The sequence below is a fragment of the Otolemur garnettii genome, unplaced genomic scaffold, assembly GCF_000181295.1.
Source record: "Otolemur garnettii isolate 467f Iridium unplaced genomic scaffold, OtoGar3 scaffold00080, whole genome shotgun sequence".
Classification (NCBI taxonomy): domain Eukaryota; kingdom Metazoa; phylum Chordata; class Mammalia; order Primates; family Galagidae; genus Otolemur; species Otolemur garnettii.
The window spans coordinates 2,228,708-2,256,533 of record NW_003852475.1 but is presented as its reverse complement, the minus strand read 5'-3'; the positions used below and the strand labels follow the sequence as shown (position 1 = coordinate 2,256,533).

At 44.9% G+C, this 27,826-nt stretch overlaps 1 protein-coding gene across 1 annotated transcript in view; it reads right to left on the bottom strand.

Annotated features, from left to right (window-relative positions):
- Positions 1-27,318, bottom strand: part of MGAT5 (mannosyl (alpha-1,6-)-glycoprotein beta-1,6-N-acetyl-glucosaminyltransferase) — a 342,867-nt gene extending 315,549 nt beyond the window's left edge. Inside the window, exon 1 of the mRNA XM_023515849.1 lies at positions 26,975-27,318. The gene's annotated coding sequence lies outside the window, so the exon portion shown is untranslated. The remainder of the gene's footprint in view (positions 1-26,974) is intronic.
- Positions 27,319-27,826: the final 508 nt, after the last annotated feature.

Here is a 27,826-nt window from a genome sequence, read left to right as displayed (position 1 = left end):
TGCTGGGAGACAGATCAAGTCAGAGAGTAATTCACACTTTTAAAAGGAGAAGACAGTCTCAACCGCATCTGCACATACCTAGAAACAAGCAGAGTTCCTCAGGTCCATCAGTCAACACTTTAGCCCCCCGGTTTTCTGACAGATCATTATTTATTTTACACATACTTCCTTTTTCTTCCTCCGGGAAAGTCTCTACACTCTAGCAGTGATCGAAAATGGTCAACATTTGGCAACAGAAAGAAAAGCTGTCACGATGATGGTGAACCGGACACCTCTGCTCAACAAGAGGCTCCTGAGAGTTTCCACCTCACTTGTTTGCACCCCGTGGGCCTCACAATTCGTCTACGCAGGCATACTTCAACCTTAAATCCTTCCCAGGCTGATGCGGAGAAGGCCCAGAGGCAAAGGGAATCAAAGCTCACAGAGCACGGACAGGTGGGCTGCAAACTTGGTAAGAGCCCAACTCGCAACAGCCTCAGACTGACACTTGGGGCACTTTCCCCAGCAGAGTCACGGAGCCTCATAGAGATACAAACAATGGGGTTAAAAGCAGAAGACATTCATGTAGCTCTGAACATATATTCCTTTACAAGACCACATCACCTACGGTGTGCTGTCTCCATGTTTTTTTAACTCCAATAATCATCTTGTAGAAAGTGTGACTGGCATAGGAGAGGTGACTTGTGCCTATAATCCCAGCAATTTGGGAGGCCAAAGCAAAAGGATTACTTCAGGGCAGGAGTTCAAGACCAGTCTAGGTAACATAGCAAGACCCTGACTCCACAAAAAAAAATTTTAAATTAGCCAGGTGTTGTGGTGCCTATCTATAGTCCCAGCTACTCAAGAGGCTGACAGAAAAGATGGCTTGAGCCCGGGAGTCCGAGGCTGCAGTGAACTTTGATCAAGCCACTACACTTCTGCCTGGACAACAGAGTGAGACCCTGCTTCAAAAACACAAAACAAACAAACACCCCTCCCCCCAAAGCATGATCACATTGTAGTTTCTTTGTGTTAAGTGTTCGGTCTGACATGTAAACATTTAAAATTGTCTATGGTATTTGTAATCCTAGGTTATGCATTTCCTCACTTTTTAAATATACTGAAAGTCTCAAAATTATAAAAGTGGCTATTCTTCCCTTGACTCTAAGAGGCCCAGCCTATACACTGGAGAGTGAAGCTGACCCAGCACAGTGTGGTCTTCTGTCTACCCGATGATGGTGACTGGAACTCTCACGTGCCTGGAGAAACAAGAGAGGGAGTTTCCAAATTCGCATCATCTCCTTTGGTGTGCCTCCCTGCCCAGCTGCAGTCAGGGACTGTGATTTGGAGTGCTTCTGGGCGTGGGATGGAAAAACCAGGGGATAATTTACATGGAGCGCTTCTCTGTATGGACACCAGGAGAACCAGAGCTCAGGAAAATATAGCATCATGATTCACAGGGTTTGCTTTAGTGAAGCACTTCCTCCTTCTCTCTGCCTCAACAGATTTACTGATGCTTCTTTAAGATGGGGCAAACAAGTAACTGTCCAAATCCTAGGAGGCAAGGAAAAGAAAACATTACTGTCTTCTCTCTGCCCTGCCCACTGTCCTGGGCCCTCTGACCTGCTGACACCCACCTGTAAACCCCATCTTAAAGAAGGGTTCAGACACCCAGGGACCCATGGAAGACTGAAGGAAGAAAAAGATCAGAGCATTCCTTAGGCTCCTGGCTGTGGGTCCCTCATCTGTGGGCCCCATTTCTCCCTGACACCAGCTCCTCTGGTGCCAGTTCTCATGAAGCTGCAGCATCTCTATTTCCTTAGACCTAAAGATGATATTGGTTTTCCATTGCTGTTAGTCCTGGGGCTTTGGTGGATCCCTCAACCTGGCCAGCAACTCTATAATTATTCCTTTCATTAGTTTTCATTCAAACCATCTGAGGAGAATTCTGTTCCCTGCCAGGAACTCTGATACTGCCTCTCATTTTCAACATAATTGTTTTTGCAAATTAGATGAAATGCACAGATGTGGGTCGATAAGCACATGGGGGCAGTTCAAAGAGTTTATTTTCCTGGTGTAAGTACTAGGCTGAGAAGAGCTGATAAGGCTCGTGCAACATCCATGTGGCTATGAACCCAAAGGCAATTCCAATCCCATGACCATAGCAATCCCAAAGCATGGGTTTGGGGCCTCTGAACTCTGTCCCTAGAAGATGCACAGGGATTTATTACTTATCCTTGCTTTCTGCCACATGCTTACGAATAACAAAAAGAACTCTGAGGCGCCCATAAAACACTTCAAGCTTCTTTGGGGAGTATAATCCACTAGGAGGATAATGGGAACAGCTACAAGTCAATTGACCTTGCATATACTACACAACAGCCTGGAAAGGGAGCTGCCTTTATCCCTCCCTAACAAGTGAGCGAAAATATTCAAAGATGGAGGAGCCATCTTGCCTGGGCTTGACCCCAGGGCTGGTTTTCTCCTCCCCACTGCACTGTTTCTTATAAGAGGCAAGTAAGACCCATGGTCTCCAAGAATTGAGCCTAAAGGGATCAGGCTCCCCAGTTTTAGGCAAAACATAAACACCAAAGAAAGAGAATTTTAATCTCAGGGACTGAAAACTAGCTAAGAAATCATAAGAAGAGCTCTGTACAGTATAAGTGAAAGCCCATGTATAGAATGTCTGTAGAGTACAACTTGTATGGTTTAATCCCATCATAGACATAGTGCGTCTATAATACAATAATTATGCACAAAACTTGTCAGCAATAGTTATCTCTAGGATGGTAAGAGATGAGAGCTCTTCTGTACCGTGTGAGGTTTTTTTACATTATATTTATCTTTTTCAGAATATTATGGGAGGAAAATAGCTTAAATGCCCACTAACCCAGGAATGGATTAACAAGCTGTGGTATATGTACACCATGGAATACTATTCAGCCATTTAAAAAGACGGAGACTTTACATCCTTTGTATCAACCTGGATGGAAGTAGAACACATTATTCTTAGTAAAGCTTCACAAGAATGGAGGAGCATGAATCCTCTGTACTCAATCTTGATATGAGGACAATTAATGACTTAGTACACAGTGGGGGGGGAGGGGAGAGCAGAGAGAGAGAGAGAAGGAGGGAGAGGGTTGAGGGAAAGGAAAGGCAGAGAGAGGGAAGGAGGGAGGGGAGTAGGAGAAGGGAAGAGCAGAGAGAGGGAAGGAAGAAGGGGGTGGGGTCTCGGTGCGTGACATACCTTTTGGGGGTAAGACACAATTATAAGAGGGACTTTACCTAACAAATGCAATAAGTGTAACCTGGTATCTTGTACCCACAATGAATCCCCAACAATAAAAAAAAAAAGAATATTATAGGGGCCTTAGCACCTGTTGCTCAGTGAGTAGGGCACCTGCCACATACACTGAGGTTAGGAGGTTCGAACCTGGCCCGGGCCTCCTAAACAACAATGACAGCTACAACAGGGGTTGTGGCGGGTACCAGTAGTCCTAGCTACTTAGGAGGCTGAGGCAAGAGAATAGCTTAAGCCCAAGAGTTTGAGGTTGCTGTGAGCTGTGATGTCACCGTACTCTACTGAGGGAGACATAGTGAGACTCTGCTCAAAAAAAAAAAAAATATATATATATATATATAATATATTCTGGGGGTACACATGTTTTGCTTACATAGTTTGCTTCTGTATATTTTAAGTCAAAATTGCACATGTCACCATCACCCCAAAGGTGTGCAGTGTACCTGTGAGATATAAGGGCCCACCACCCTCAGAGCTCTGCACTGACCGGGCGTGAGGCATGGCCTGGGCACTGGGAATCCTGAAACTCCCCCAGGAGGTTTGAATGGACAGCCAGAGTTGAAAACTACTTCTTCATTAGGATAAAATAACGGGTTAGAGGTCTTAAACTTTTGTACGCCTTGGACTCTACTGGCAATCTGGTGAAGCCCATGGCTGTTTCTTCCAAATAATGTTTTTAAATGCATAAGATAAAACACAAAGGATTATAAAGCAAATTATATTTAGATTTAGTTATCACAAAAATTTTAAGTTGTGATATAGTAAGAATACCTTTCTATTAATACACCAACTAATACAATCTAAAGTAGCTCTGTTATCTACCATCATTTTGAAATCGTGATGAGTGGGAAAGTATTGAGATCTTAGCTTCAGCCAGGACGTAGTATGGATTTATGGATGACAATGGTCAAGGGACTTATATTTTACTCCTTTGGTGTGTTGCCTATATTCATAACTGAATAAAATGCCAAATTTCTGTAAGAATTCACTGTATGTTTCTCCCCATCAGAGCTCTGACTTCCAGGTAGAGAGGGAGGAGGTGGAGGGGAGGGTACAATTAGAAGGCAGAGCTCCAGGACTGCTCATCCCAACCTTGGCTCTGTCACTAGGCATAAGACCTCAGCCAGAAAGGACGAGGCAGGACTGACCAAACAAAAAAAACAATTTTGGTCACATGCTAATTTCCAATATGGAAAGTTCCTTTTATCTTTTTTTTTTTTTTAAGTAACTCTGTGACTCCTTCAAGGCATGAAAAATGTACATTTCCTGAAAACTAACTATACTATATATTTTAATTACAGCAGCATTTTCCAAATAACCACTTCATGTGAAAAGATCCCTGTTACTTCCACTAAAAAGATTTAACTGTTTTATCTGCCTCGAGACATCCATCACATGAATGCCAATATCATGGGATTTAAAAGGGAGCTTTTTGAAACTTTTTAAGTGTTTAATCAATAGGCTCCTTTTCATGCTGCCTGCATGAAACCCAAATGCTTTTTTTCTTTAATCTGAATTTGAAGTAGCATTTACCACGTATTGAGTGGCTATGATACTTTGGTGCAGGGCTAGGCTCCTTTTCCTGAATTTCTGTGTTGTAAAGCTCACATCCTTGCTATACCATTATCCCATCTGACTAATAAAGAAATAAAATTATTAAGAACTTCAAAACAACCTGATGGTACAAAAATCACTGTCTCAGGAAAAAAGAAAGGGAGAGAGTGAGAGTGAGCCCAGACTGTGTTAACATTTGTGTTGAAATTCCAGTTATAATTAAAAAGGTATTTACTTTTATCTAAACAATAAAATGTTTTCTTAGGCTAGGGAGTTACCACCACACCCACTTATCCCAGCAACAGACCAAGCTAAGAAACTCTAAGTCCTATTTTTCTTCATAGCCACACTTTACCAATGACTCCCAAATGATTTTTAAAATTCCTGCAGTTCGTGAATAAAACACTCAAATGAAATGCCGGAGGGAATGACACACGGGCATATGGCCTCCGCAGTGGCCAGTCCCCAGAGGTGAAGGAAACCCAGCTGCAGTCATACATACCCAGCAATCCAACTGGGAAGCCCTGGCCTGCAGAACCTGGCAAACAGGTCGGAGAGGTCCCCTGGGCCATCTCAAGCCCATTAGAAACAAAAGCATTATCTTCAAATTGGTAGGTTCCTACCCCCCAAATACCGGGGAGCTTCTGAACTGACCCCACTCAAACATTTTGATTCTAAATGTTTTCAAAACTCATTTCCTTTGACTTTATGTGCAGTGGGATAGGGGAACAGGGTGTTTTGTTGGGTTTTTTTGTTTGTTTATTTGTTTTGGCTCCTTATGAAATCAGCTCTTCATTAAGGCATTTAATGAGGATGGGGAAGGCTCATAATTAATGAGCCTAACACCAGTGTAGCATAACTAAGAATGCCCAAAATTCTCCTTAAAGCAGAATAGACTGGGGGAAAGAATCCACAAAAGAGACATCACAAGGACAAGGGCAGGCAAAACAACAGCGCAGACACCTTTCAAACAGGAAGTCTCAGCAGGGCACATCTGTTCTCAACTCACTTTCCCACCAATGTGGAAACGGACCAGAGAGGAGCCTGGAGAGACTGGAGGAAGGGCAGAGGGCATGAAAAAGGAGGAAAAACTGGCATTTAGTATAAAGCCTTAGCAAGTTAAGAGACTTCCCTACAACTGTCTCAGATAGGCTTTCTCCTCTTCAACTTTAAAATGAAACTGGAAGTCAAAGAGGTTAAGGAACTTGCCCATGTGGCAGTTCAAACCCGGCCCCAGCCAAAAACTACAAAAATAAATAAATAAATAAATAAATAAATAAATAAAGATGGCCTGCTCTTTACCACGGAGCATCCTGGAATCAATCCTTTCTATCTCCTCCCACACCACACACATTCTTCCTCCCAGGTTCTTACCCATACCCTCTTCTCCCCACATCCATGTCTTTCTACTAAAGTAATTACTCAGCAAAATCCCTACTTTGTAACAACAAACTATGGCCTCATTTCATAGTGTACCTTCTCTTCTGCACTCAGGCAGTTTAACAGTAACAGAAAAAATAAATGAATACACAGTAACCACAAAGATACTGTTACCAGCTTACTTCCCCGCCCTCATCTTTTGCAGGTATTCTGACACAGTAGCTCAGGCTTTTTCTTGTCCTCAGCTATTTTTCCACTTCCTTTACTCACAGCTAACCACTTCCAAACTGGCAGCACCTCCCACTCCCTTATTTCCAGGTGCCCACCTGATGTACCTCACCCATCCACTCAACCATCCTTTCATTCATTCCAACATTAATGAGCACCCACGATGCACCAGTTCCAGCACTAGACAACCTGGAATGAGGTAAACTTAACGCAACATGGAATCAACCTTTAGAAGTGGCATTGTACACATTTGCTAGGTGTGCGACCATCACTTCTTTCTCTAAAACATTTCTAACACCCCCTCCCCCCCCAAAAATTCCAGACCCATTACATGACTCTCCCCAGCCCCTCCCCCTGCCCCTGACAATACTAACCTGCTTCCCTTCTCTGGATTCACCTATTCTAGGTATCCACATCCAGATAGTCACACAATTCCTCCTTCAATTCCAAAACAGCTCTGCCCTTCCTGCTGGGTTCCTCCTCCTCCTCTGAGGCGCCTCTCTCTTCTGGGCCTCTGAGCTGTGTCTCACATCTGTCCTAACTGCCCCTCAACCCCTACCTGCCTGCATCTTTAAAATCTCCCTCTGAACTGGCTCCTTCATCCAAGCCTTTGGACAATTCTCTCATCCTTTAAAAAACAACGAATACTTTCCTGCACCTTTCCTCTTGACAGCCCTACCACCTTCCCTCCCTTCTCAGCCTCAGATCCACCCCATAGGAATTGTAAAGGTGTCTGGAAATTTCTATATTTATAGAAGCGATGAAGATGTAGAGGGCCTTAGCTCCCCAGTGCCCTCTGGTCATGTGACACATGTGACCTTAGGTAAATAGTGACCTAGCCTCTCCATGCCTCATTTTTCTCATCTGTAAAATGGGGATCAGAATAACACTTACCTCACTGGGTTTTTATGAAGAACAAATCAGTGTAAGTACCTAACATGCTCAGAGATGTTCCAAGCATACTGGAAGGGCTCCAAAAATACTGTATGATCCTAAGGTCAAGGTTATCTGTCCCATAAAATCCATGGCCCTGCTCTTCTCTGGCTATTCCCTACTTCAGCTCAGTCTGTAAATGCAGGAATTTTCCTGGGACTAGCTCTTCCAAGATAACACTCTTTCCAGGGTGCCATCATTTATCTCCTAGCTTGAGTTGCTACCTGATGCTACCCTGATGCACCAGTTCCAGCACTAGACAGCCTGGAATGAGGTAAACTTAACACAACATGGAATCAACCTAGACCCATTTATCCTAGTCCTAGCCTCCTGGACTCCACACAGCTTTGCACTCACATGAGAATGCTTGTGCCACACATCAGTAGCCCTAGGACATCTTGAGCTCACCATGCCACGAATCAAAAGTCATCCTGCCTTTCCTTACATTCCTCCACCAACTCTCACTGCCCCCTCCACTTGAGGTTCCCCAGACCTCTTGTGGGGACCAGTGCCATAGCCTGCCCCTCCTGCCCCAGTCTTATTCTGTTCCCTCCTTTTCCAGGAACAACCCATCTGAAATCTAAATCTACCCAAGCCACCACCCTGCTTAAACCCTTCCAGGTGCTCTCCACTGTCCTTGGAAGCAAGCCCAAATACCATCCCATGAAGGTTTTCCCAACCTGGCCCCAACCCCAGCAGCCCCTGCCTTGCCCTCTCTGCTCTGGGAATGCTAATGCTGGCAACAGAGCTGGAGGAGTCCACACTGCCCCCTTGGCTGGCAAAGCCTTTCCCACCTGATTCTCTCAAGTTGTACACATCTTTGAAGCTCAGATCAGGTATCACCACCTCGAGGAAGCCATTTCTGATGCCTTGGATTGCACTAAGTGCCCTTCCCATCTGAAATTCACCAATATTTGCTGTTTATGGGTCTGTTTTCCTCATTAGGTGGTATACTCTCTTAAGACCCTGTCCTGTTTATCTTTTCCATTTACCTATCCATCCACCCATCCATCTATCCATCTACAATCCATCCATCCACCCATTCATTCCCATTCACCCACTGAACAAGAATGTCCCAAGAGTCTACATTGGGCCAGCTGTTAGAAATATAATAGTTAATAATGCACCCAGGCAGCTGGCAGTCCAGCAGTAGAAACAGACAAAAACATGTGACCACCACACCCCACCTTTATCAGTCCATTTTCTGCTACTATAACAAAATCCCACAAAGTAGGTAATTTACAAAGAACTGAAGTTTATTCATATTTAGCTTATGGCTCTGGAGGCTGGGAGTCCCAGAGCATGGTACCAGCACCTGATTTGTGTCTGGTGAGGGCCTTCTTGCTCTGTTATAACATGGGTATAGGGCAGAAAGGAAGGCAGAAACCAGCATGTGAGACCCAGTGGGAAGTGGGTTGAACTTATCTCTTCATCAGAAACATACTTCCAAAATAACTAATGCCACTCTCAGGATAATGGCATTAATTCCCTCAGGAGGGATCTAATCACCTTTTAAGGGCCCCCACTTCTTAATACTGCTATAATGGCAATTAACTCACAGCATGAGTTTTGTAGGGAACATTCACATCATGGCACCCCACCCCCATTGGCGCCACATAATATGGGCTCTGTAACCCAGCCCCAACAGCTGAAATTCTGACTCTACCATATTAGCTATGAAAACTGGGGCCAATTATTTCACCTTTCTCTGCCTCAGTTTCCTTATCTCCAAAATGAGAACAGTAGTGCCTAGCTACTACCTTTTCTGTTTTTACTGATTCATTTTGCTAATCTATTTAGCTAATATACATAAATTGATGGAAAGTATCTATAACAATGCCTGGCTGTTCTTCCTGTTATGGGAACAACAGGAATGTTTAGGAAAGGGCATCATCTGAATGTGGGATAAGTGTTACATTCACCCGTGTTCCCTGTGCCCTGTACTCAGCAAATGTTTACTGAGCCATGCTGGTGAGCCCTATAAAGATGGTTGTTTGGCTTGGCATCAAACACTTGTAGAGCTGGCAGTCACACCAAATAACAGCTGACCCAACTCGCCCACTTGTGTAGAACTAGAGACAGAGGTTCACAAAGCTAGTTAGTGGCGGGGAAAACTCCAGTCCCCAGATGTCCTGACTTCCCAGCTGGTACCTGGTTCCCCATTCTAAGCAGACTGGTATGCCCCACGGCAGCAGCTACTCTGCCTTTTCTACCCTCCCCGATCCCACAGGAGAAAGGCCACTACCGCCACCCTAATGCCTCTCTTCTCCCCTGCTCTCATTTTCTCATGCCTCTCCTCTGACCCTGTATTCTTTTTCTCCTGTCTTATGGCTGGTGGTTCTCATATTTCTAGGAAAGAGCCTGGCTCTTTACAAAGACAGCTAGAGATGGTTGTCCTCTCTTGGATGTGGCTCAAACCAACCACAGGGACAGGTGCAAACCCTGAGCTCCAAAGTCCCTCTTCAGGTCCTGCTGGCGACTCTTGATGGGGAAGGAGGTCTCCCTCATCACCATCAAGTTTCATTTTGCCTACTTTGGGATTCATTCTTTTTTGAGTGCTCTTATGGTCAGAAGGCAGATCCTCCCCCCTTAATATGGGAGTAAAGGCCAAGTATCAGCTCTCAGTTGCAAGCTGGTTCCCAGAGATCTGAGCGTCACTCTCACTCATCCCTCTGCTTGCTTTAGGCGGCTGCAGTGGCCTTCGGATGGTATGTCATTTTCTGGCATTGCTGATCCGATGACAAATGATAATCTAACAGGACTTTGTTTCCAGGCTGTGGTATGTACAAAACTGCTGTGTTAGGACACTTTTGTTTTTACACCTCAGCTGACTTAAAAGGCCACAAAAGAATGTGACACTGTGGACAAATAAATCCTGGGGTGCTGTGTGAGGCTCTTCATTACCTTTCCTGGCTGGGCTATAAAACCCTTGATAAGTACCTTGTGCTTCATCCATCTTCATGTCAGAGCCTCCACCAGGTGTGTTCCCCTGGGTAAGTCTGAGGCTCACAGAGGCATGAAGAGGCAGGAGCCACAGCCTGGCTGAAATTATTATCTTAACATCTCATAGTAATGTATGCCACACACAGATTTGCCTTGATTAATAACACAGCCATAACCAGACCACGAGAAACGGGAGTAGTAAATGTGTATTTACATACCTTACTATTGAGGAATTCACTACATTGCTCCTGTCTCTTAACAGCCATTGGCTATGAAGATGTTTGCCCTGGATATGAGATTGTATGACTCTTAACTTTGTCGTTCTTGTAAATACTAAAGAAGATCCAGGCTTTTAAACAACAACAAAATGGAAAACCATTTGTAAGAAGACCAACACTATCTGCTGTCCAGCAAAACCTTTTCTATGTTTTTATATGAAAGAAGATCTCTGGACTCTAAGCCTTAGAGAAATTTCTCTTTGTCTCTACCCCTAGCCCTGGACTAGCTGCCCTCCCATCTGGGCCTTACCAATTCATTTGCAAATGCAGTAGCCCCACCTAACTGCAGGGAAAGGCCAGCTAGCAGGCTTAGGGTTCAGAGTCCTGCATTAAACCCCCCAATCTATACCTTATTAGTAGGGGAACAGATGTCTTCCTTTATACCTTTTACTTCAACATAGTCATCAAGAGCCCGACCTTTCACTCTCAAAAGTGTCCAGGTTTAGATATAAATTACACGGTCACCTTGGTTAGTCTCTAAGTCATTGCAAGCAAGATACTTCACTAGTCTTACCACAGTTTCATGCTCATTCATTAAAAATAAGGAAATCTAATATACAAGGTTGTCCCAACCATGAAATTGTACAGTTTGTGGAAAGCTTGGTTATAGGAGTGTCCGATGTTCTCCTGCACACCAGCTGCTGCACTCACAGGGTCCACTCTTAGGAGAAAGGGTCTGTACCATTTTGGTTATCACTGTGGATAAAGAGTCCTTAATTTCTATCTATTATTGTGATAAGGTTTGCCTGTGTCCTTCAGCTATGTAATGAATTCTATCATCTATCTGATCAGGAGAAAAAGCATTCACGGCTATTTTAATTCTAGTACTCTAAATCTTCTGGACTTTATTTACTCTCTCTGTAAAGAAAAACTAAGACAGAAATTCACCCCACACCAAACCTCAATGAATCAGGCCGAGTGACTATGATCAGAACACCAGGGAGGTAGGAAACACATCAAATTAAGCAAAATTCTCACCTTTTAGCCAATAAATCCAGTGAAATCCTTGCTTTAGCCAATAAATCCAGTGAAATCCAAGAAAAAAGAATGAAAAAGAAAAAAAGAAAAAGAACCCAAACCCTGGCCTTATAAATCCAATGATTAAAAAGGACAGCTGCTGAATAAAAAGATCTTAGGTCTTAGGTATCTTACTTTAAAAATTAGGCCTAGTCAATTGTACCCACAATCATCTTATACATGAGTCCATAATATCATTCAGTGGCTCAGGAAGCAACAGAATTTTGCTATTTCTGTTTACCAAAACAAAGCAAAACAACAACAAAAATACACAAAAAACCAGATAACATGCTGTCACTTCATTAATAAGCCTGTTAAATACACATACACACATATATCCTCATTAGGTCTTAAATGAGCACGAGGAATATAATCTAACAGGGCTGCTCCTGCTTCACTGAGGGAGAAATCTGATCCATCACTAAACTCATAGCAAAATGAAGGGGAAATTTGAGACTACTGGATTCCAATCTTCAGCAAAATATTTTTTGAAACAATGAATAAAAAATTATTCCCACTATCATCGAATACGGTTGTCGAAGGAACGAGTGTTGAATGTGTGAAAAGCCCTTCCCATGCTGACTTCTGAAGAATTAGAAAGGAAACGTTCAGCATTTTTATCCTCTAAATATAGATTTAGAAACTGTGAGAGGAAAGAGATGCACTTGGCACCACAACAATGACTCCCTGTCTGGAGGACTACAAGGAACAGTGCGGTAAGCTCTTCTGTGGTAGTCATTTCCTATCAACAGAAATTTCCAGAAACAGCTGGACATGGTGGCTCATGCCTGTAATCCCAGCACTCTGGGAGGCTGAGGCGGGTAGATTGCCTGAGTTCACGAGTTCGCGATCAGCCTGAGCAAGAGCAAGACCCCGTCTCTAAAAATAGCATTGTGGTAGGCGCCTACAGTCCCAGCTACTTGGGAGGTTGAAACAAGAGAATCACTTGAGCCCATGAGTCTGAGGTTGCTGTGAGCTATGGACACCATGACACTCTACCAAGGGCAACAAAATGAGAGTCTGTCTCAAGAAAAAAAAAAAAAGTAATTTCCAGAAATAGGTTAACTCCCAGAAATCCACTTACAGTGGCAGCATAGCATGGTCTAGGCTGGACTGTCCAGGTACCAAGCAGCCAAGGCGAAGTGCATACCTTCTTCCCTCCCAGCCTCCACTTCTGGGGTACACTCCTCCCACACAAGCCGAACGGCAACAGGAGCCTCCCTCCCCACCAGCAGCCACTTGTGCAACATGCTTCTTGGGCAATAGGGTACTTCTCAGAGTCGTGTCAGTGATTGTGTCACTCTGAAGCACAGGAAGAGGAAAACAGGACGCAGTGTGTTTATATAGACTTCCTGCAGCATGTCTGTGGTTTTTAATTCCACTTGAAAAACTGAAGCAGAAATCATGCAGAAAATCAGCATCTTTTGGCTTTAAATGCATCATGTGCCTTGCACTGACAGACACAGCCTTGTGGAAGAATGTTCTGACAAACTTGCCTCTTCATGTATGATAAAAGAGTCAGCCAGGAGAAGAGAGGAATTCTTTACTAGGTCTAAGAAAATAAGCCAACTGGAGATGAGCCTACATTCACTGCACACCCCACATCTGACACCCTGGGGGGAAAGCCTAGGCAGCAGGAGACCAATTTCTGAGGGAGAGTATGGACAGAGGAGCAGCAGGGTGGGTAGGTCCAGGACATGCATAATTTTACTCTCCAATTCCTGTGCCACAGACCCACTTGCAAACTAAAGGGGCCTATAGACACCTTCTCAGTAGGATTTTTTAAATGCATAAAATGAAATACACAGGATTGCAAAGGAAATCAATCATATCTAAATACAGCTACCAAAATATTTTTTCAATTGTAATATAGTAATACATGTACTTGCTTATTAACACATTTAAAAAACATTATCTAGCAGCAAGCATAACAACCACCATAATTCCAAAATGGTAAGTATGGATATTTTAAGATACCCATCTGTAAGAAGATATGAAAATATTGCATTTTCATTGGTGACAAAGTCACAAACGATGCTGACCCTACTGTCATTAGCAGCCAACATTCAAAAGAATTGCTAAATGTCGGCTAGAGGTTAGTGAAAATGAAGGTGTAAACTGTTCTCCCATGCAAGCTCACAGGTCCCTGAAGCTGAGCAAAGTGGTCTGCAGCAGTTCATATGAAACTCGTGGAATAACCTGATTTCACCCCCCTCCCCTGGAGCTATTCTGCAATGGTACATGTAGGAGACCTACCCAGGAGCCTTGGCCCAGCCAGAGCCAGAAACCATGTGTACAAGAGAGTGGCGGTTCTGCACCACAGAGAGCTCACCACACAAGGGTAGGGCTGGGGGAGACCCAGTATGCCCGGGGCCAACATCCCTAGTTATTTTACCTACATCTGATGTATGGGCCACTGTTTGCATGGCTTGTTAGTAAGAGTATCGGTTCAGATGAATCATTAGGCTACAGAAAAAAATTGCTTCACAATTCTTTCTGCCTAGTGCTATGTTCTAAACCCCATCAGCTCCAAAGTCCCTGGATTATAGCAAACTTATAATACCCCTTTAATATCTGAAATCAAATGCTTAGATAACCTACCTAAAGACAGTTTCAAACATACACATTTAATGTCCTAAGAGTGACATAAATTAAAATAAAAGGAAAGTAACTTAATGTATTTCGATAAGCAATTACTTGGACAAGACCATTCTAGTGAGCATAAGTCACTTGCTTGCACTTTAATGTAAAATCAAAACACAGGTCAGATGCAGACATGGGCTGGTAACAGGAGATGGCAGTGATGCTACGTATGGTGTGAGTTTCCAAAGAGGTAAATTTCTTAATAAAACAAAGCACAGTCTTTTTTCAGCAACTGAAAAGGTCCCTGTTTATTTAAATTGTGCAAAAAATATTTGTTTACAATGCAGGTTAGGTCTGGGTTCAGGTTTGTTTGTCCATGATTGTCTAGTAGTGGGGTCCAGGAAATATTTGTGACATACAACTATCCTACCCATTACAGATATTTAGCATACCTGCTCCCCACCCAGTAAATGCTACTAGCACCCCTTAATCATTGACAAGCAAAACTGCCCCCTACAAACTGCTGAAACTCCCCCCATAACATTGTAGAGCCTAGGGTTAGACCTGAGTCCTCTTCTCAGGTCCCATCCCTGCCCACCTCTGGGTGATCTCATGCTGGGAATTAAGAGGTCTCCCCAGGAAATTGGGACTGGCATTATAACAGAAAGATCAGCCTCAGTATGTGGCTCTGCCCTTGGGACAAGAAAAATAGAAAAAGGCAAGGGGAAGAATTAAGTAACCAGGTAGATGATTCCCAGAGCCTCAGCCCTGTATCCCTCATGTGAATTTTCTTTCTTTCTTTCTTTTTTTGAAGTCTTTTTGGCCAGGGCTGGGTTTGAACCCGCCACCTCCAGCATATGGGGCCAGCGCCCTACTCCTTTGAGCCACAGGCACCACACCCCCTCATATGAATTTTCCACTTGTGTTGAAGCAAGCTCCAGCGGGTTCTGTGGCTAGCACTCACAAGAATCCTTACTAACTAAAAGCATCTGATCACCTGGAAGGATGGTCACCCACCTGAACAAAGGTTGGTAGCTAACCAAACATGCTCAGGAGGCTGGGCATGGTGGCTCACACCTATAATCGTAGCACTCCAGGAGGCCAAGGCAGAAGGAGCACTTGAGATCAGGAATTTGAGACCAGCCTGAGTAAAAGTCAGACCCCATCTCTACTAAAAACAGAAAACATTAGCTGGGCATGGTAGCACATAACTGTAGTCTCAGCTACTCCAGAGACTGATGAAGCAGAAGGATTGTTTGAGCCCAGGAGTTTGAGGTTGTCATGAGCTATCATGATGCCACTGTGTTCTGCCAGGTGCCCTACCTGGGGTGACAAAGCAGGACTCTGTCTGAAAAAACCAAAAACAACAACAACAAAAAAAAACCTCAGGAAAATCTATTCCACTGTCACACAACCTACCTTATTTGGGAAATGTTCCTTAGATTTTACACAGACTTTTCATGCTGTGTTTTTAGCTCATTTGTTTTGATTTCATTCTCACTGTCAATAAATAAATGGACCAGGGCAGCGCCTTTGGCTCAAAGGAGTAGGGCACTGGCATGCCGGAGGTGGCAGGTTCAAACCCAGCCCCGGCCAAAAACTAAAAAATAAATAAATAAATAAATGGACCAGAGACCATCCCTCACCTGGCATTTCAGATTCTAGAGACAGATCCAAACCACTCTGAAGTTTTCTTTTTCATCAGTCCCAGGAGCAACACAACATAAATAACAATGTTGTCCTTCCTTGACAGGCTTGGAAAATGCATTAGAGAAATTTGGCCTTTAAGGTCCAATTAGGTCTGGGGCGGGGGGGAATAAATAAAACCTTCCAAAGCCCTTTCAACTGAAAAAGTCCATGATTTAATGGCTCTAAATTTTATTACATTCAAAAATAATACACCCTAATTCAAAAATGTGGCAAAAAGGACCAGTTGCCAAAAGGGCGTTCTAAAAAAATTAAGGCAGGATCACTATTTCTCTACCTCTTCCACTAATGGACTCCATTATATCACCAAAAAAGGCACTGCTGGAATCTAATGAATAAATAACTAGCACTCGAGTGGAATTTGTGTCCACTTTAATTCCAGTTAGTTTCCACTAAAGCTTCATTTAAAAATAAATTTAAAAGGGGGACATAAAACTACTTACAATGAAATATTTTAGAAATGCTTAAAAAGTTCCCCATGTAAGCCAATCTGGTATAATATTAAACAGCAAGAGCTTAATTGTTGAATCTCAGTAAATGAGAAAAAAACATTGAGTACAACATGAGAAAAGGGTTAGTTTTCACATCTGTCATATCTGTTCAGTGTAATTTCTAGAAACGTATCAGGAGAGCTAAGGATCACTTGAAACAGTTTTGCAAATGGAAGGTTAAAACCAACTGATGGCTTAGCAAATCAATTCAGTGCAAGGGTCAGAAAACTTTTTCCTCAAAGGCCAGATAGGAAATACTTTGGGCCTTAGAAAACAGATAATCTCTGTCATAGTGCTTACCTCTGCCATTGTGAGAAGTGTGAAAGCAGCCATAAACTATACAAGAATAAATAGGAGGGCTGTGTGTCAATAAAACTTTATTTACAAAATGGGCAGCAAGTCAGAGTCTGCTGAACCCCAGCCACTATTAAGTCAATGAAATGGAACAGAACAGAAAACATCAGAAGACATCAGAGGTAGCATAGGTAATTGCTATTTTATGAAACACTTTTCTCATTGTTTACTTACATATGTGAGTTCTGAGTCGATGTGTATTTCTGAATGTGGACTGGGGTTAAAAGCCACCACATTAGAGTAGTTTGAGAAAAGAAGTTAGTCTGCTTCTAACTGAAACTGGTAAGAATTCAAAAAACTGTAATGTTTTGAAATAAAAGGAAGAAAGGGCAGATATAATGAGGAAGTTCTTGAACCTACAGTATAATATAAAAAGAATATTAATTAGTTACATGTAGTAACTAAGGATGTCTAAAATTACTTCTTATGCTATTGAAATATCTGATGTGAGCTGTGTGTTATTAGTTACTATCAGTTAGCAATTGTTCTATAGCAATTCAGTGGTTTACAACAACCAGGGATTATTGGCACAGCTCTTCAGATCAGACCAGTGGTTCCAGTGATCCAAGCTGGGCTAGATCTGCTCAGGAGACAGCAGGCAGCTAACAGGTCTGATGGGACTTGTCAGTCTCCTAGGGAATATGCTGGCACAACCTAGCTCAACCTTTTGTGCTAGCTAGGGCATGTTCTCATGGCAAGGGTGGCAAAGTCTGACAGAGCAAGCCCATCTGTGAAAAAGCCAAGCAGAAATGTACCACATTAGACCAATTTGGTTCAACTGTTACACACCAAAGCTGAGAGTTGTTTTCCAATTGTCATGAACCTTAAGGGGGAGAATCACATAACCTAAACATGCCTAGATGAACCAAGCCTAAAATCATGGATGGAACCAAAGTGCTGGATGGAGGAGTGGGGACAGAATTAAAGAGTGCACACCCTATGGCAGAATCCAGGATCAAATTAAGCCTTGACATTACCCCACAGCATGGTCCAGTCAGAATATGTTTCCTGGTGTCACCCCATCACAAGACCATATCAGATCACCCTTCACTACCCCTGTCTATAAAAACCTGCCCCAACTTCCAATGGAGTCCCATTCATGTCTCCTTGTCTTGGCTGCCTATATGGGCAAACCCTATTTGGTTTGGTTACAGAAACACATATTGCTTTTTAAAACTCCATTTATAGACCGCATGTGCTAACATCCCAATGGCCGAAGCAAATCACATGACCAGTCTTCGTGAGGAGCTGGCCGAGTAGGGTGAGAAGGAAGAAGAACTACAGCGTTATAAGCAAAGAGTGTGGATACAAGGAGGCCATTAATTAGAGCCATTAGTACAATCAATTTACCGCAGGCAATATTTAGTTTATTATCACCCTGGCAGAAGCACAGAGATTTTACATTATTTTATGTTTTTCCATTACCGTTTCTCATTTTGCTTTTCCATTATCACTTACTTGTAAGGCAGAAGTGGAGAATAAAAAGGATGCAGGCTTTTGTACCTTGGCTCTACCAATTCCGGCTACATGACCCTGGGCAATTTCCTTTGCGTGCAGTTTCTCCATTGTAATATCACAGGACAGCTGACAATGACCTAAACTAGACCAAGTAAAAGTGCTCAGCTCAACATCTGACCTTAGCAGAACTCAAACTTTATTTAGATACAAATGTGTCCTGCAAATAGTTGATTTGAATATATTCAAAAAGGTGAGTAACAAGGAAATAGGTAAATTTCCTTTATAGAAAATAGATCTTTTACATAAAGAGGAAAGAATCATTTCCTTACAAAGAGTTTTGAGATCTGTGGTAGATCCCCCAAACACATTTATATCCTAATCCCTGAAACCTCATTTACCTTATAGGCAAATAAGATTAAATTAAAGACTTTGAAATGAGGGGGGATTATCTTGCTTTGTCCCAGTTGGTATAATCTAACCACACCCTAAAAGCAAAGAATCTTTTCCAGCTGTGGCCAGAAGGAAAATGTGACAGACAGGTGGACAAGGCCCCAATTTGATGCTGTTGGTGTTGAGTTGGAGGAAGGGGGTACAAGCCTAGGGATGGGGGTGGCCTCTAGAACTCAGAAAACAGGGGGAAATATATTTTCCCTCCAGGCTTCCCAGAAAAAAACAGAGAACTTGATCTTAGCCAGTGAAACCCATGTTAGACCTCTCACCTACAGAATTAAAAGAGAATAAATGTGTTGCTTTAAGCTACAAGGTTCATGGTTATTTGTTATGGCAACGGTAAAATGTCGTCGTGTTCTTAAAATATTTCTACTAAATACTCATGATGAGGAAATAGAAAAGTCTCTCTTGAAGCTCCTGGCCTGGGAGGAAGAAATTCTAGAACCTGGAGAACACTAACCAGGTATGGCATCAAAACTGGAAAAGTGCACCTGATGCTGCCTACGGAGACGGGTAGAGAAAAGGCAGTATGGCAGTATAAGCAACTCATTACCATGGAGCACACTTTGTAGAACAATAAAGTAATAGTCTCCAGCATCTCTAAGGGTCCCTACCTACAGCTCCAACAAGTAGGTTCTAGGGAGAAAGCCATATTGGCAAAATCCTTTCAGAAAAACTTCCTTAGACTCCATTTAACTGATGGCTATTCCAGGTATGCAGTTCCAACGCTGACCACTGTCATCTTTTTTAAGACAATATGACAATAAAGTAATAAGCCTTAGTGATACACACACACACACACAGAATCCCAAAGTCCCAATTTGTTGACCTTCATGAGCTCATGAATTGTGGTCATTTTGAGGTCCAAAAATGTCTACAAAAAGACTGATTTAAAAAAAACAGGACTCTAAAAGATCACAACGACCAAACAGGACCTCAAAATTAGGACCACACCTAAGAATATTTTTAAAGATAAAGACACTAGAGCAGGGCTGGATGTGGTGGCTCATGCCCGTAATCCTAGCACTTTGGGAGGCTCAGGAGGGAGAATCACTTAAGATCAGGAGTTTGAAACCAGCCTGAGCAATGTAGTGAGATCCCATCTTTACAAAGTATGAAAAACAAATTGGCCAGAGAGGCCTGCAGTCCCAGCTATTCAGGAGGCTAAGGCCAGGATTGATTGAGCCCAAAAGTTTGAGGCTTCAGTGAGCTATGATAATGCCACTGCAACCCTAGCCAGGGTAAGAAGGAGGGACAGAAAGAGGAGGAAGAGGAGAAGCTGCTAGAATAGGTGAGTGTGCTGAGCCCAGCCAAGCAAGGAGAAGCTGAGTGACCGTGAGAAATGGGAATCAGAGAGCACAGACCACACCAGCCTGCGGACAGCCACCTGCCACAGCTAGAGTTCACTCCTCACGCCATGCTGCCCAGGCACTGGAACTTCCGGTCTAAGAGAGTTCCATACTTTCTGAGTACTTTTTGGAAATAGGTTTTTTTTTTCCTTTTGTTTTTTTCTTTCTTTTTTTTATTGGGAGGGTGGAGGAGGTGGGGCAAGCCTGGGGAAAAAAACATTCTCTTGCTAGAGTTTGTTGAATATCAGAATTGCAAATAAGGAACCGTGAAACTATAGAAAAAAAGTTGATCATATTTCCCCAAGAGAATTCTATTTGTATACAAAGTATAGTGAAGATTGCCCACATAACAATGTTACCATTAAACCCGGCAAGCATAACAGTTAAAAATCAAATAAAGGAAGAGAGGGAGAAATGTATCATCCTTAGCCGGGGAGATAGAACTTTGTGACAGAGGGAAGGCAATCAGATGAACAGAGGGCCATAAAGCCCTGTGAGCAAAGGTCTCACCCCCAGGAATGGGGACATCTCATGATTAACACTACTGGCGGATGGGGACAGGGGAAAGTGGCCCCTCTCCTCTGAATCCTTATGTGATGCTGCCTCTAACTTTGTTTGCTCAAAAAAATCACAAGCAGAACCACCAAGAACCGCGGCAAAGGAAAAGAGAAAGTGCACACTCAGCACGAGGCACAGACAGTGCTTCTCCAAACAAGGTGCACGAGAGAAGGAATTGGGCATTTAGAAAACTCTTCATCAGCATGAACACTAGTAAATAAAAAATCGAGTTGAAAATAACAGAGGATTCAGAAACGAACAACGAAAAAGAGCAGTTGCAAGGAGACTGATAGCAAATTCCCTTATTTTCAAGCACAGTTGTTTCACACTAAAGTGGACATGAACGCATGTGCACAGAGTCTGGCCCTGCTGTGGCAGGTAACACCTCAGCACGTCCCAAGGCACTGTGCCCCGTTACATAGAATACGATGGGCCTGGTCATCTTCTGCTCTTTGAATCTCAACTTCCCAAGGGAAAAAAATAGCTGCACTAGGGGAAAGCAGGTTACTTCTGGGCCAAAAGTAAGGGCCAGAGCTTTTAAATTCTAAACAGGCAAAAATGAACATCCTAAAAGACAGTGTTAATAAAGGGTTGGCTCTTCTCAGATAAGCATTTCAGCTGTCTGCCACAGAAAGTCTACAAGCAAGGGCAAAAACAACTTAAATCTTTTCTCAATCTTTTTTTTAATTAAATGAGGAAATTTCATTTAATTTCTTTATTCTACACCTCCTTTGCCACACGTATAGGATTAAGGAACATTAGAGATGGAACATGTCTTTGGAGCTCATTCATCTCCCTTTCCTTCCCAATGTAAGAACTGAAGTCCACAGTGGCCATATGGGCTGAATTAATGAGTTCTTCATTCACATTTTCCTTTATGAGAGACTGAACTCAACTGTCCTGGGTAAGCCCTGACTGGGCCTATGCTTTAAACTTCTTGAGCAGCTAGGAACTATTATTAACCAGAAATATCCAGAATCAGGAGCAGGTGAGCACCGATGTGCCCGGTGCAATCCTAGGCATATGAGAGGGATACAAAAAAAGGAACTGGTCCTGAATTTCCAGCAGGAAAATTCCTTGATCCCAGTTGTCAGAGAAAACTTTACATGGCCTCAGCTTTCTTCCTCGGATTCCAGAGATACTGTGAGAATGTCTTCACAGGCACCCTTTATTGGATTTGTTATAGACAAATCTGTCCCCGACACCTCTGCTGGGTCACCTCTTGCCCACCTACTATTCCAGTGGTTCTCAACCTTCCTAATGCTCTGGCCCTTTAATATAGTTCCTGTGGGTCTCGACCCACAGGTTGAGAACCGCTGCACTACCCTAAAGAAAAGAAACCAATGCTGAGAAGGGCCAGGTGCCCTAAGACACACGGAATTCCTAAGAGTCAAATGTAAAATCCAACTCAAACTATACATAATATTCTTAAGATGTCAAACTTAAACAGTGATAAGAGGAAGAGAACCCCTCACTGAAAGGGACATAAATTGCTTAGATTCTTAGTCAGAGATGGGGAGGGAATTCGGCCACTATGACCTACTCTCTACCACATTCCAAGGTAAAGGTGGGTATGAGCACATAGTGGGCTCTAGGGAGGAACAGACACCAAGTAGCTGTCACATCCCCCTCCTAGATCATCACTGTAAAAAACCCGGCACTCATCTGTTATTAGTTGTCATCACTTGTTCCTTGGGATTCAAGGCTGGAAGTGAGGCCCAGCTTTGCCACTGCCGAATGTTGGTGAGACTCTGGTCAGTAGATCCATGTGCCTCTCTGCACCTCTGTGAGCTAAGCTAGAAAAAGGAGGGATCTCCCCACAATACCTGCCAACCCTGAGTGTCTAAAAGTCCTACCCTCATGGGTTGGAAAGTAGGTGCTGGCTGATACAGGGCACGTTCATCAGCCCCAACAACTGTGCTGAGTCCAGTTACCGTGGGCCCTGGACTGAGACCGCCTGCCTTCGAATCCTTGCTCAGCCACTTGCTTGCTTGTGACTTTGGCCAGATTTGATAATTTCATAATGCTACAGTTTCACTATATACCTGGGAATAATAACAGAATCTACCTCAGTGTTTCAGTGAGGATTACATGAAATATCTGCAGCACAAAAGAAGCATCTGCAATAATGCCAATTACAGAAGGTAAATGTTTTCATCACCATCATTTCATTTTCTTGCACACCCGTTGCTGATGCTTCTCCACAAAGACATGAAATCTCTATGATGATCACCAGCACAACACACTCAAGTGGGGGTGGGGGTGGAGGAGACCCAAAACTATTAAGAGTGGAAGGCTTTCTGTGTGGGATACTTATAAAAAAAGCATTTTAGCAGCATAACAGAACTTCTCAGCAGTCTGTGCACAGAAGGGCAACAGTAAGGAATGAAGTTAGAACAAGAGTGGGTAGGTGGCACATGTTCCCCCAAGGGCCAGCCATAAAAATCACAGAGGGATGCAAATAAATGAGGCTGCTATTATTCTAGGGATAACCTTAAAAGCTGACTTTTTCAAAAGTAAATCTTTCATAAGCACCAGTACTTAACTATCACTAACAACAAAGTACTAGGGGTACACTCACTCCTGAGTTCACAGGCACTAGGGTACTCCTTAGCCATTGGAGGTAGCTGCCCCAGCAGGGGCCAAGGTCTAGCAGGTATTAACATTGGTCTGGCAGTGAATGTGACAAAGGGATGGATCCTCACAGGCAATCGCCAAACCCAGCCATAATAGCTTATAACCCTCACGTGTCCATTTACATGTCCAGATTTGGAGGCTGGACAAAGGAAGGCCCTGGGCTTGTTCCCTTGTGTTTTAGCACAAGAGCTATGGGATTTTGAAGGAAAAAAGAAGTGATTCCTCTAATCCCTGCCATGCAAATGCACAGCCTTCCAGGTCTAACAAAGTCCAGGAAGGATGTGCTTAATTGTGAGAATGAAAATATAAAATGTAACCACCCAAATGGTCAAATAAGTCCCAACTCTTCCTGCTGAGAACATGGTTACAGAACTATGGCTGAGGGGACCCATCTTGGCAGCTTTCCAAGAGCTATTAGTTTGCATTAACATACTGAAAGAAAAGGGCAGATAAACTAAAAGTGAGAAGGTAATTTAGAAGGACATCTTTATAACCAGCACAGGGCCAGGCACATGGGAGATGCTGGGTAATGCTCGCTCAGTGAGCACACCTGCAGCCAGCGTCCCGGGCACAGCTGCAGTCGGATCATTGATATTGACATGGAGGTGAAACACGTATCAGGATATGGCTTAGATTAGAGACTTGAAGGGTTGGGGAGATCTTTACTCAATTTCAAAGAGAAATTTAAAAGTACAGCTATCTTCTGGCTATGAAGAGTGTGACTCTGTACTTCAAAGCAATTACTAACTTTGAAGGCAGCCTGGTGAAACTTGTGCTGACAAGCCTCCCATGTTTATTTATTTCTCACCCAAGCCTCTCAATTGTCACCCACATGGCAACACACAAAGTGTGAAATTATGTCTTCTTCTTTAAAAGTACCTGGATTGTGGAACATATACACCTTCCTTCACTCAGAACTACTCATCAACCACTCACCTGACACCAGGACCCTTCCCCAAACTTTGACATCCACCACAGCAAACCCCCAGAGACAAAGCTGATGGCACATGCTTCTCGAGGTCTATAAAAGCATCAATCCCACTCCCAACTCCCACTCTTTTACTCGTCCCAGGGCCAGACGGCTATGACACTCAAGGCAGAAGGATGAAAATGAGTCCCCAGCATTCTAGATGACCGCAGAGTAGGAAAGAACTTGAATTTTCCAACCTGGATCTTAAAGTGACTGCTCTTTCCCATTTCCCAGACATCTTTTCTGGGTACACTAGTCACTGCCTGTCCCCTGCCCAAAACGAGCTGGGGTGACTTTGAAGTGACTTATTCTGAGGTGTGTGGGACAAGAGAAAAAGTCAGATCAAACGTTAGAGTGACATCTAGAACAGATCCAGAGAAGTCACACTCAACGTGACTCCAAACGTCTCCTCCTCAGCTAGGGTCATGGGAGATTCTGGCATTTCAGTGCTTCAGAGGCCAACTGGGCAGAAGCCTCCTTAGTTATTTTTAAACTGAAAACTGAATGAAAAGAGCGAATATTTGGATTCCTGTGATCTCCTGAGGTCCCTTCCAACTTCCAGATTCTACCGGAGAACACTGCATACGCACATAAATATGCACACCCTTCTTTGTAAAAATACATACAGATGTGTGAATATAGATATTACCAAGGAGTGCTGTATTCACACTTCAAAACAATTAGCACCTGCTGAGATCAAACAGCTTATCAGCTGCTTTGCAGCAGTGGCCCAGGGCACACAGACGTCATTGGCAGAACTGAGCAGGTCCCCCAACCCATCTGCCATTGCAGTTCACCTTAAAACCAGCTGGAGACTTCTAACGTCAATGCAAACCCTACAGATCTCCAAACTAGGACTACAGACTACTTCCTCCTAGTGACTCCTCACAAGTGTCCCAAACCTGTGAAAGCGGGATGAAACAAAGGAGGAGATGAAAGAAAAAACCCAAACCCTGTACCCCAGCGCCCAGCCCTGCCAGAGTCAGAACAACTTCCTTGTCTTCTCCCTGTCCCTAGAAAGTGCAAAAAGGTCTTGTTCTTCCCCTACCTGGCTTTTCAGGGCCTCTCCATTTAAGGCTGACTACGTGGGTATTTATTAATAGTTGGTAACCAGGGAATACTAAAATGCCTCTAGAAATTAGAGCTTTGCTCTGATCCTACTGCCAAACAAATCTGAGGGTGCCCATCTCCATTTTGAACAATAGCAACAAAAATAATTTATAGGAAAGAAGGGAGAGGGAGGTGCAAATGTATTCATCAAGACAGATTTGAGATTTGTTCTTCATGAAAAACTGTTCTGTGATTTTCCTGGATCAGACAAGGTAGTTTTGAAGCAGCGTCAAGGCTCAGGGTGCCGGAGACACAATGGTTAACATCTTTGTAACGAGATGCCAACTCTTACTTTGATCGGGGTATGTTTACCAGGGCAATGCTACTGTCCCACTCAAACCCCACACAAACCTTGGTCTCCTCCCCAACTTCACAGCCTCCCAAGTGTCAACCTCTTTCCTAACTGGGCTGCCAGTACCCGGTGCAGACAACGGCGGCCAGCCTGGGCCGGGCCTGGCAGTCGGTGCCAGGAGTACGGGGCCCAGACCTCGACTGGGAGCCTCTGAAATCCACACACCTCGCCTGATTCCTGCAGCTCCAAGGCGCCCAGCGCCGAGTCTGTACTCCAAACGCCTCTGGACAATGCAAGCGCTACCCCCTCCCCGTTGAGCACTTCCTCGCTGCGGCTACCAAACCACGGCTTTGTGTGTGACAGCAAGTATGTCCCCGGGTTCACACACCCCCTCCTGCTGGCTGCCCAGGGTCCGTGCGCTCAGCGGACGCACTACTAGCGGGTTCACCCGGTAAGAGACTCGCCAACAGGCCTCCCGCCAGCCGGCCGCAGGGAGCAAGCGATGATACCCACGCCCCCGATCCCAGCCGCAAGGGCGGTGGGGAAGAGCAGCGCGAGGAGCTCCGTAGAGCCTAGGCAGGGAGTTGGGGACACCGAAGGGCGGCAGGCTGGGGCAGCGTCCCCAACTTGCCAGCCCTACCACCCCCAACTTTGCAAGGCACCGGCCCAGAGGGGGCCGGGGAGCTCGCTACTCGGCAGGAAGTTCCCAGGGCCTCACTGAGCATGCTCTCGGGGAGTGTAAGCGCGGGTGTGGGCTCTGCGCTCACCGCAGCCTCCCGGACCGGGCGGCAGCGCTCAGAGCACAGGCAGGATCGCGGTCCGGTAAGGCTGTCCCCAAGGAGCCGAGATCGCCCCGGGGCCTCCTCAATGCCCTAGCCAGAAGCTCCCGCCCGCTGCATCCCTCCTCTGGAGAGGCTCCGAGCCAGCCTCCCGCCTTCTTCCTCACCACTGGCTGGTAGTCGCGCCTGCCCTGCGCGCCCGAGTCTCCGGGACCCCAGCGTGGCCCATGCCTGCGGCGTGACCCCATAGGCTCCTCCGCTGTCCAAAAACCCATCTGCCATTTCTGGCTACTCGCTTCCAACCCGCGCAACCGGAGCCTCCTCTGGATAGTCTTTGGAAAGCCTACAAGCCTCTAGCCAGAGGGCCTGGGGGGCTTCAGCCTCTCATAGGGAGAGTTGCCCCGAGCAGGTGGGCTCCTCAAGGCGCGACCTCCGGGTACACTCTGGGATCCCGCACAACGGCCGCAGTCGGGGCATGCAGGCCCCCAGCAGCGCCGCCCTTAGTGCAGGTTCTGTCCTCCTCCTGGCTCCAGTTCCCCGCGCCCCGCGCAGTCCCCTCTGCGCGCATCTCCCCTAGAGGATGGCGAGCTCCGATGCGATCGCCCGGACCCAGCAGCTCTTACCTCCCTGTTGGGCGGCAGCAGCAGACAGAAACGAAAGTCGACCGCCGTACCCGCGAGGCCCGAGGTGTGGCGGGGCGCGGGGTCGCGGCACCCTGAGCCTGCAACGCGGGTACCTGGGCTAGATTGCGCCTAGGGCCGCCGCCGCCACGGGAGCCGCAGGGCCGCGGCCAAGCGGGCCGTGGCAGGGACGGTCTGCAAACTCCCAGCCCTGGCGGGTTGCGAGCGGCGCGTCCACACTCAGCCCCAACGCAGCAGAGATGTTCCTTTGGGGGCTCAGGCAACCAGGGCGGGAATCAGTCCGCAATTTCTTTTATCCTCCATTGCCAGACCTCACCAACTTCTGTCTGCTTCTGGGCTCAGCCCCTCTAGGAGGCAGGGAATCCGGGCAGGAACGCTCGGCTAACTCCCCGCCCCCGGTGAAGTGCTCAGCCAATTCGGAACGCCCCACCTTCTCAGGGGCCGTCTGCAAACTCTCAACCCTGCAGAAGAAGACTTCTCCAGCCTCTCAATTCCGCAGCCAGAGGGGAGAAACCACCGAGTGAGAGACAGTCTGATCGCGGCCGTACATAATATTCTAGCAAGCTTAGGGGAAGTGTGCAAATGCTGATATGACGATGCATCTTGCAAGGTTGTGCAGTCCAAGCCTCTAGGGATCAGGGGCCTTCCGGCAGTGAAGCCCAGTATGGGGGAGACTGTGGTCTTAACCATCTCCGCGTGTAGACGACTGTGAAAAAGTCCTCAGGCTCAGTTTACTCCTTCCTAGAATAGATTACGTAAAACATTATGAGTTTCTGCCACTTGGTTTGGTGACCTTGGGCAAGCAACTTAACCATTTGATTTTAGCTCTACTTA